An 8,260-nucleotide genomic window follows, 5' to 3' on the forward strand; every position below is an offset into this window, starting at 1 on the left:
CTTTCTTGATGAACAGACATTTCATCATCGGGATCTTCTGTTACAGGTTGAATGATTGGTTCTGTTTGATTTATTCGAGATCTAGATTGCCTCATTCTGAGAATAAATAATGAAGCATTAGAAAATAACAGACTCTTATGGTACGCTGAACTCTAATTATAAGAAAACTGACAAAGACGAATTCGAAACCTATTTCCGCAGTATCCAGATTTTCTATTATCCTAGGTCATACAATCTCTAACCTAGGCTCTGATACCAACTTTGTCACGACCCATCCCACGGACCGTGACCGGCGCTAGGGAACGGGTAAGCTAAAGCTACCGGAACCCGTAGCAAGCCTTAATATAACCTTATCAATAGTCTCAACATAATTTAATATTAAAACATTCCATAATAAACACACACATAATCCTCAAACGGGTACTGCGGTCTAGAATATAAATTTTTTAACATAATTTTTAAATAGCCATACATAGTAAGATAAATGTGCTGCCCGAAGAAAGAAATTAGGCTGCAACAGACTTCTAGTCACCTGAAAAATTAAAGGAGTCAAACCTCCCGTAGTGAATTAATTATATGCAATGCATGAGTAATTTAACATTGATGCCACACATAATAATAATAATAATTATATGTATATATATATAATATAAATAGTCACACAATATGCTTTTCACAAAATCATTTAATAAGTAAATAGATAGGTGGTTTAATACGTGTGTTGGTCCCTAAACCTCAATACCCCATCTAATAATCCACCAAATATCACCATATCACTTTTATCCAATAACTGGGGGACCGAGAATAACTCAACCGACCACACGCCTAGTTAGCTGGAGGACCGAGAATAACTCAACCGATTCCGTACCCAGCCCCACTTAAATCCAAAATCCACATATCACATAGCCCGAGAATATCTCAACCGAGCTTATCCATATATCACAACATTCGTATCATCAATATCCAATAACCCGATAGTACCTGTGCGCACAAGGTCCTGATGCCGCTCACCAGGAAGCATGTCCATAGCACGTATTTATCCACCAATAATCACGTATAAATTATTATAAATAATAATAATACACTTTTATAAGTGAAAATAATACTTTACTAGAAATGTCATGAAATAATTTATTATGAATGCAAATGCTAAATTAAAAATGCATAACATATAATTAACTCACAAATTGCTCCTAGCCGACTGTCCTAATTTTCAGGTACTGCTGCTCCTCCTACTGGTTGAATATCTAAAAGAGATAATATTATTTTTAGAATTTATATAAGTTTAGGGAAATATTAAAATTTATTTTGTCTCGTTTTACAGACTGTCTACCGAAAATTTGGTAGAGTCTCCCCTATAAAACGAACATCCCTAGTAACAACTAGGGTCAACCCTGCAATAAAATACACTTCTATAGTCAAAAATATCCAAAGTCCAAACCGGTACCCATAGACTGCAATTATCAACCTGGTTGGACATCAATCATCCAATAGTTCCATAACTGTTAGTAATTCCAATACTTACTTCCAAAATTACTCATAATCAAATAACATATAAACATATATATTTATCATTCATTTTCATAATACCTATATCAACCAAATTAACTAACCAATAATCTTAAGAGCATAATTAATTAATTATGCTTACTCCAATCTCCCTGCAACCTTTATTTTTAAAATTATATATTCTGAAATTTATTTAAATGAGGATCCAACAATTATTTTTAACCCAACTTAATTATATCCCTTAATTTCACCCGACTATATACTTTCGTAATTTATAGAGACTAAACGGTAAGGAATTTGATCAAACTCCAAGAATTAATGTTGCTCCAAATAACATTTAGAACATTCTGAAGTAAACCAACTATTTATTCTGTACTTATTTCGTATGTCACCGGAAAATATCACCGGTGTTCGGGATCCACCTATCGGAAAAGTTAAAGTTAATTGTTTTGCGAAATTAATTATACCAATTTGTTCCTTATGATTCCAGGAGTCTAGAATCAATGTCAAAACACTCAAAATCGACCGGAAAGTTAGACTTTGGTTAGATTTCTTACTTTTTCCGGTGTAGCTCCGATTACCCCTCAAAACTCCTTGCATGCATCAAAATCTAGCATACCCATAGGTAAATCGACCCCCTGAGTCCATTTTTGGTGTTAGAATTGCAAAATAATGAACATAGGACTAAGAAATAGAGAGAATAGGAAAAGTGACGAATTTTCTCTCTCTAACCGATTTTTGAAAACTGAAAATCTCACCTTAAAACTTACATGCACTTGTAGCTGGAGTTGAGAGCTTCGTTTCGGTATAAAGAACGTCAAAAACGGTGAAGAAATGAGGAAGAATGAGGTAGAAGAAGATTGAGAATGGAAATGCGTTTTGAAGGGAGGAATGGTGAAGATGATCTGCGAATTTGAGCAGATTTATTTTCAAAAGAATTGTAAAATTTATGTACTAGTCCCTATATTGTTAATATCTTTTAAAAATTTCTCAAAAGTAATTATATTTTAACCTTAACTCCTTCTAACTAATTCATTTTAGCAATTAGCTTAATTATATATAAATTGGGGTATTATATCCCCCTTCATCCCTTCAGTATAACCCGACCTCATGGTATAGAAACCATCTTTCGACCAGTGCCACACCCTAGTGTCTTCTCTCACATCAAAAGGTAGAATGATATCACGAAAAGCACTCACATCATAGTTTATTTTGGGTAAGCAATGTGACTCAAAAGCGTGGATCAAAGGATTCGGTTAAATAATTTATTAATCCCAACTTTTTACGTAACACACTGTTTAGATTTTTTATTTTGAAAATAGATTATAAAGAAGGTTTCTATCTTTTATTAATATTAATTATTTTGTCATTTTATCTATTTTGTTGAGATTTTTAACCGAACATATCTTAGTTTTCAGATAACCATAGTAATATATAAAATGGTCATGTTACTCAGATAACCATAGTAATATACAAAATGGTTAATATTGACAAAAGTTAGAAACCTCATTATGTGTTTTTCAAAATACGAAGACTAAACAGTGTGTTAAGTAAAAAAGAGGAGACTCCTAAATTATTTATTACAGGCTTAATATATTATTTGAATATTTCTCTAAAAAGTTTGGAACGTCTCACTTACATAAAATAGAGTCAATTAATTACTCGTTTACTAATCAAACTTTTTGGACAAGTTCAAATGATGTATTTCTAACAATATAGAGAAAAGTACAAAAATAAACTTTGTGGTTTAATTGATTTGCAAAGAACAGTCTTCTTGGTGTAAAAGTTTGCAAACATGGGTTTGTACTTTGTGAATTTTACAGTTAAAGTATATGTAAACCAATTTTTCTGTAATACTTGTGGTTTAGTTAATTTATAAAATTAAACATTGAATTTTGGATCATTTGCAAAATCAGTCTTTTTAATTGCTCCAAATCGCTCTCATTTGAGGTAAATAGTCAAAACAACATTTTTTGAAGAAATGACTGAGTTTGTAAACTGTAAAATACACAGACTTCTATTTGTAAATCGCGTGGATTGTCTTTTACAAAACGGTCAAACCACAATATTTATTTTTATACTTTTCCCTTTATCCCTGTATTATATCAATATGTATTTCTAATTATTTTTATCATTTTCTTGTAATCAAAATTTATCCATATATTTTTTTTTTTTGAGAAAATGTAGATTTATCTCGGAATATGTACTTTACTCAAACCTAAGAAAAATTAAAACGGTTTGGTTTGATCATTATTTCATTTTCACATCGAACCTTTCAAAAAAGCTTACCGATAAACTCAAACATTTTCATGCATTTTAGCTAATTATTTGTATTTATACTAAACTACTAATAACATAGTAAATATTTTAAACAGTTTTTTATAACAAAGTTATTACTGGCTTAATACATTTATTGCCCCATACTTGGATAAAAAATTCAAATGTCCCCTTAAACTTTTAAAAGTTTCAAATGACATCTATTCTTATCTAATTGCATGCAATAAGTTATTATTCTTGTTCAATTACATTCAATAACCTCATACTATTGTCTAATTACATTCAATAACTTTATATTCTTATCAAATTGCATTCAATAACTCCAAAATTCCAATTGCCCCATGTACTTTCAGAAGTTCCTAATTGATATTTTTTTGACACGTGATGAAGCGTGTTTCCCATTTTATGCACTCAATATTCTATTAAAAATAAGAGGTTATTAAATGAAACTAAACAAGAATACGAAATCATTTAAAACTTTTAAAAGTCCAATGAAACAGTTGAAGTTTTAGACTAAGTATAAGAACAATATATATATTAGGCCAAAATTACTTTATGAACATTCATACATATTGGATTTCTATATGGATTGAGCTAGATTGGACTTGAACCTAATATGACATTTAACGACTTCGTTTAAACTTACCTCAACTCGCATTATATTAGCATAAGGGTCGAGCTGGATTGGTTTATGTTAAGGGAATTAACTCTCAAATTTAATCCGTCCAACAAATGTATTTATATTAAAACTTAAAATTAAATTGTGATATGATCAATAAAAATGTGATAAATTAAAATTTATTTAATTAATTTAACAAAACTCAACAAACAAACATAATTTTAACAAGACAAAAATATTTAGTAAGATAATAATAAAAATATCAATTTAGATAAGAAAAAAAAATAAAAATTTATATAATGTAAAGGTGAGTTGTACTAGATTTTGAAAAAATTTAAAATTTAAAAATTTAACTCATTTTAAGTATCGTTGAGCATTTTTTAGATGGATCATCTCCTAATTAAAGTTTTACATATACATTAGAATTCGAAATGACTTGAAACTCTTAATCATTCAAGCCAACCTTAATTGGTTTACTTTTTATTTTTTCTATAGCTACATTTTATAATTTTATATTTGCATTAAGGGAAATGGTGAAATAATAGCAAAAAAATATTAATATCATTTTATGAGAGACAAAACCCAAAATCATTGATATGGGCCAAGGTGTTGGTTGTTGGACATAATGAAAATGCAAGTCCATAATTTATGGTGTTCAAAATAATTAACACACCTAAAAAAGACAAAAAAAACAAAAAAACAAAAACAACTGAAACCTTTATTAATCTTTTTTTTTTTATAATATATTAATCTTTTATTTTAATACATTAAACTTCTAAACTTTTATTTTTTCTTGAAACCAAAACTTTTATTTTTAAGGGGTGTTTGGTTGCTTCTTTTCATACTCATATTTGCCTTTTTATTTAAAATGAAGAGTTTTAAGTAGAGCTGTAAACGAGCCGAACCGAGCTTTGGCCTGCTCAAGCTTGGCTCGACATTTTCTTATGGAGCTCGAGTCGATCTTCGAGCTCGGTTCAAGCTCAATTTGCTATTCGGGCTTGGGTCATTTAGCAGCTCGAATGCTCACGAGCCGAACTCATTTATTGAGCTCACGAGCTTGCTCACGAACAGCTCGTTTTATTTGTTCATGAGCAGCTCATTCGTTGTGCTCGCGAGCTTTACTCACGAGCAGCTCGTTTATTTTTCATACACATTACATTACTAATGGGCCAGGACTGGCCATTAATTGGGTATACTTGTAGTATAAATTTATACACATTACTAAACTTTATTTTATTTTTTTTTAAAAGACTAAACTTTATTTTTTAAAATATATAAATATTATAATTGAGTTAGTTCACGAGCTTTTATCGAACTTGTTCACGAGCCTCTAATCGAGCTTGCTCGCGAACTTTTGAGTCGAGCTTTGGTCTGCTCAAGCTCGGCTCATTTACAAACCGAGCCTGAAAATCGTGCTCACGAGCGGCTCATTAAAAAATCGAGCCAAGCCGAGTTTTTATCGAGTTGAACGCCGAGCCGCTCATGAGCGGCTCGGCTCATTTACAACCCTAGTTTTAAGTGTATGGTTAGTTACTTCATATTTGCTTTTTACAACTGAAAAATAACAAAAGCAAAAAATCCCTACTGTTGAAAATTTTTTTGAAAAAACAGTTTTTTCCAACAGTAAACAGCAAACAATAAATTGCAGCAATAAACAGTAGGGACCATTTGTATTAAAATTAATTTAGCTAAAAAAAGTAATATAAAATTTTAATATAATATAACCAAATTACATACTATAATTTAAAATTAAAAATTAGCTGGCAAAGATATTGAAAATATTTTTATGTTTTCAGAATTATAAATATATAGACAGAGGAATTTAATTATTATTATTATTATTTTTTTTTTTGTTAGAATATTTTTTTTTTATTATTATTGATGTATGTAGAATGCATGAACATTAATATTTATTCAGGGAAAATAATTCTAATAATTATATATATTTAAATAAATAACAATTCCCCAGAACTTTCTTAAATTGTAGATATAATTCAATGTGAACGACCATCCATTTAATCTGCAGATCTTCATGTGATCACAATCAAAAATTATATTATTTGTTTCATGCATCATATATATATATTAATTATATTTGTCGGGGCATAACATTTTTTTATAATTTTAGTGAATTGCATTTATGATATATTTAAAATTATAGTTTAAAGCATTTAAAACATTAAAAAAGATATAAAAAAAATTAAAAGGGATAAATTTAGAGATAAATAAGTGGAAATCAAGCAACTCTAAAGTGATGGTTGGTTGATAAAATATTTAGAAACTATTTCTAAAAAATTCTTATTACACAATTTAGTTCATTATAAAAAAAATTTATATGTAACGTGGAATGGAGATTTCTAAATTTAATTTAAAAATAGTCATTCCACAATTAATATTTTTTTAATTCCAAAATTACGCATACCTATCGATAATTGTTTTATATTTCACGTGAATAACGGTAAAAAAAGTAAAAAAAAGGAAAAATACGAAAATGTAAGAATCGCAAAAAAACATAGAAAATGGTAAAAACATAATGTAAAAAAAATTGAATCACAACTAAGCAGAACTGAGAAAGAGAAATGCAAACCGACTAGAGAAAAAGACTAGAAATAGAAAAAGAAAAATAGTAGAGATTTTTACCATCTTTGAAGGTCACGGATAGGTGAAGAAGCCATCTTGTAACCTCGACGAGCTTACTGTCTTGGTCATCAATGAGTGTCGGAGCGATTGCAATGATCGAATGACCTACCTAGGAGGATAGTCACCGCAGCATCCTTCATCATGTCAAATCACTAGAAAATCGGTGGGAAACACAAACTTGTCCATTTTGACAAGTACATCCTCTACTATGCTTTTTGGTTGGGCTATGGACCGATCTGCCAATTTTCGAGTCATGTTAGCCTTGGTTCACCTAGCATTAGTTTTCTAAAAATAGTACAATGCATAAGGTTAATTGATACCCCTATATTGCATAAAGCTCTAGAAAAGTGCATACCCTTATAATAGAAGGGATTGTAAAACTCCATTAGTCTCTCATTTTTTGGGACAACTTTTTTAACATTATAGCAGAGCATTCCCCTATCAACTCTATCGTTTCATCCACCTCCCAGTTCATTTTCTTAGAGAAAATTTCTTTAAGAAACTTTCATAGACGAGCATTTTCTTAAGTGCCCCCAAAAGGTAAATTAATATGTAATTTTCTTAAAGAACTCCAAGAACTTGGAGTATTAGTGCTCAACCTTTTTCCTTCCTCAACCTTTGTGGGAAAGGTATCCTTGGAAGGACTGATTGGCCACCAACTCCCCCATTCTTTTTTGATGTTAGTGAAAGTGGGGTTTTTAGATTTTGAGTTGGAGGTGCTTACCTCTTTCGGTTCACTTGCCTTAGGAAGTGAGGCCTCTTGGACCTTGGAAGGCTTAGGTCATCCACCTCGTTTCCATTCCATAGTGTGACTATGTGTGTCACACCCGACCCTAGACGACCTCAATCAGCATCGGGCGTGAAATAGAAAGATCACAATCAATACTTAGGAGTCTCCAAATTATCCAAATTATATTACAATTGAAATACTAAGGTTCTAATAATAATTCTAACAATAAGTAACAACTTCCAATTCTCGCCTAATCGGTCAGTAATCTTCTCTATACTTGTACTTTCTCACCTAAAAACATTAAAACATTTAAAAACTTAAGAAACTATCAGCTATAAAAACCAACTTTACTTAACATAGCTATATATATACCTTTATAAAGGGATTTAATCAAAACCTTCTCAAATATACTCAAAACTTAACGTTTCATCAAACCATTTCATAATCAAATAAATCTTTTATTAAACCAACTTGTAATCAAATAA

At 30.3% G+C, this 8,260-nt stretch overlaps 1 long non-coding RNA gene across 1 annotated transcript; it reads right to left on the reverse strand.

Annotated features, from left to right (window-relative positions):
• Nucleotides 1-2,133: 2,133 nt before the first annotated feature.
• Nucleotides 2,134-7,932, reverse strand: LOC136208258 (uncharacterized). Its single transcript, XR_010677030.1, has 3 exons — nucleotides 7,770-7,932; nucleotides 7,046-7,281; nucleotides 2,134-2,147 (listed from the first exon to the last, which is right to left on the reverse strand). It is a non-coding gene; the product is annotated as an uncharacterized lncRNA (long non-coding RNA).
• Nucleotides 7,933-8,260: the final 328 nt, after the last annotated feature.

Source organism: Euphorbia lathyris, chromosome 10 (genome assembly GCF_963576675.1).
Source record: "Euphorbia lathyris chromosome 10, ddEupLath1.1, whole genome shotgun sequence".
NCBI lineage: Eukaryota > Viridiplantae > Streptophyta > Magnoliopsida > Malpighiales > Euphorbiaceae > Euphorbia > Euphorbia lathyris.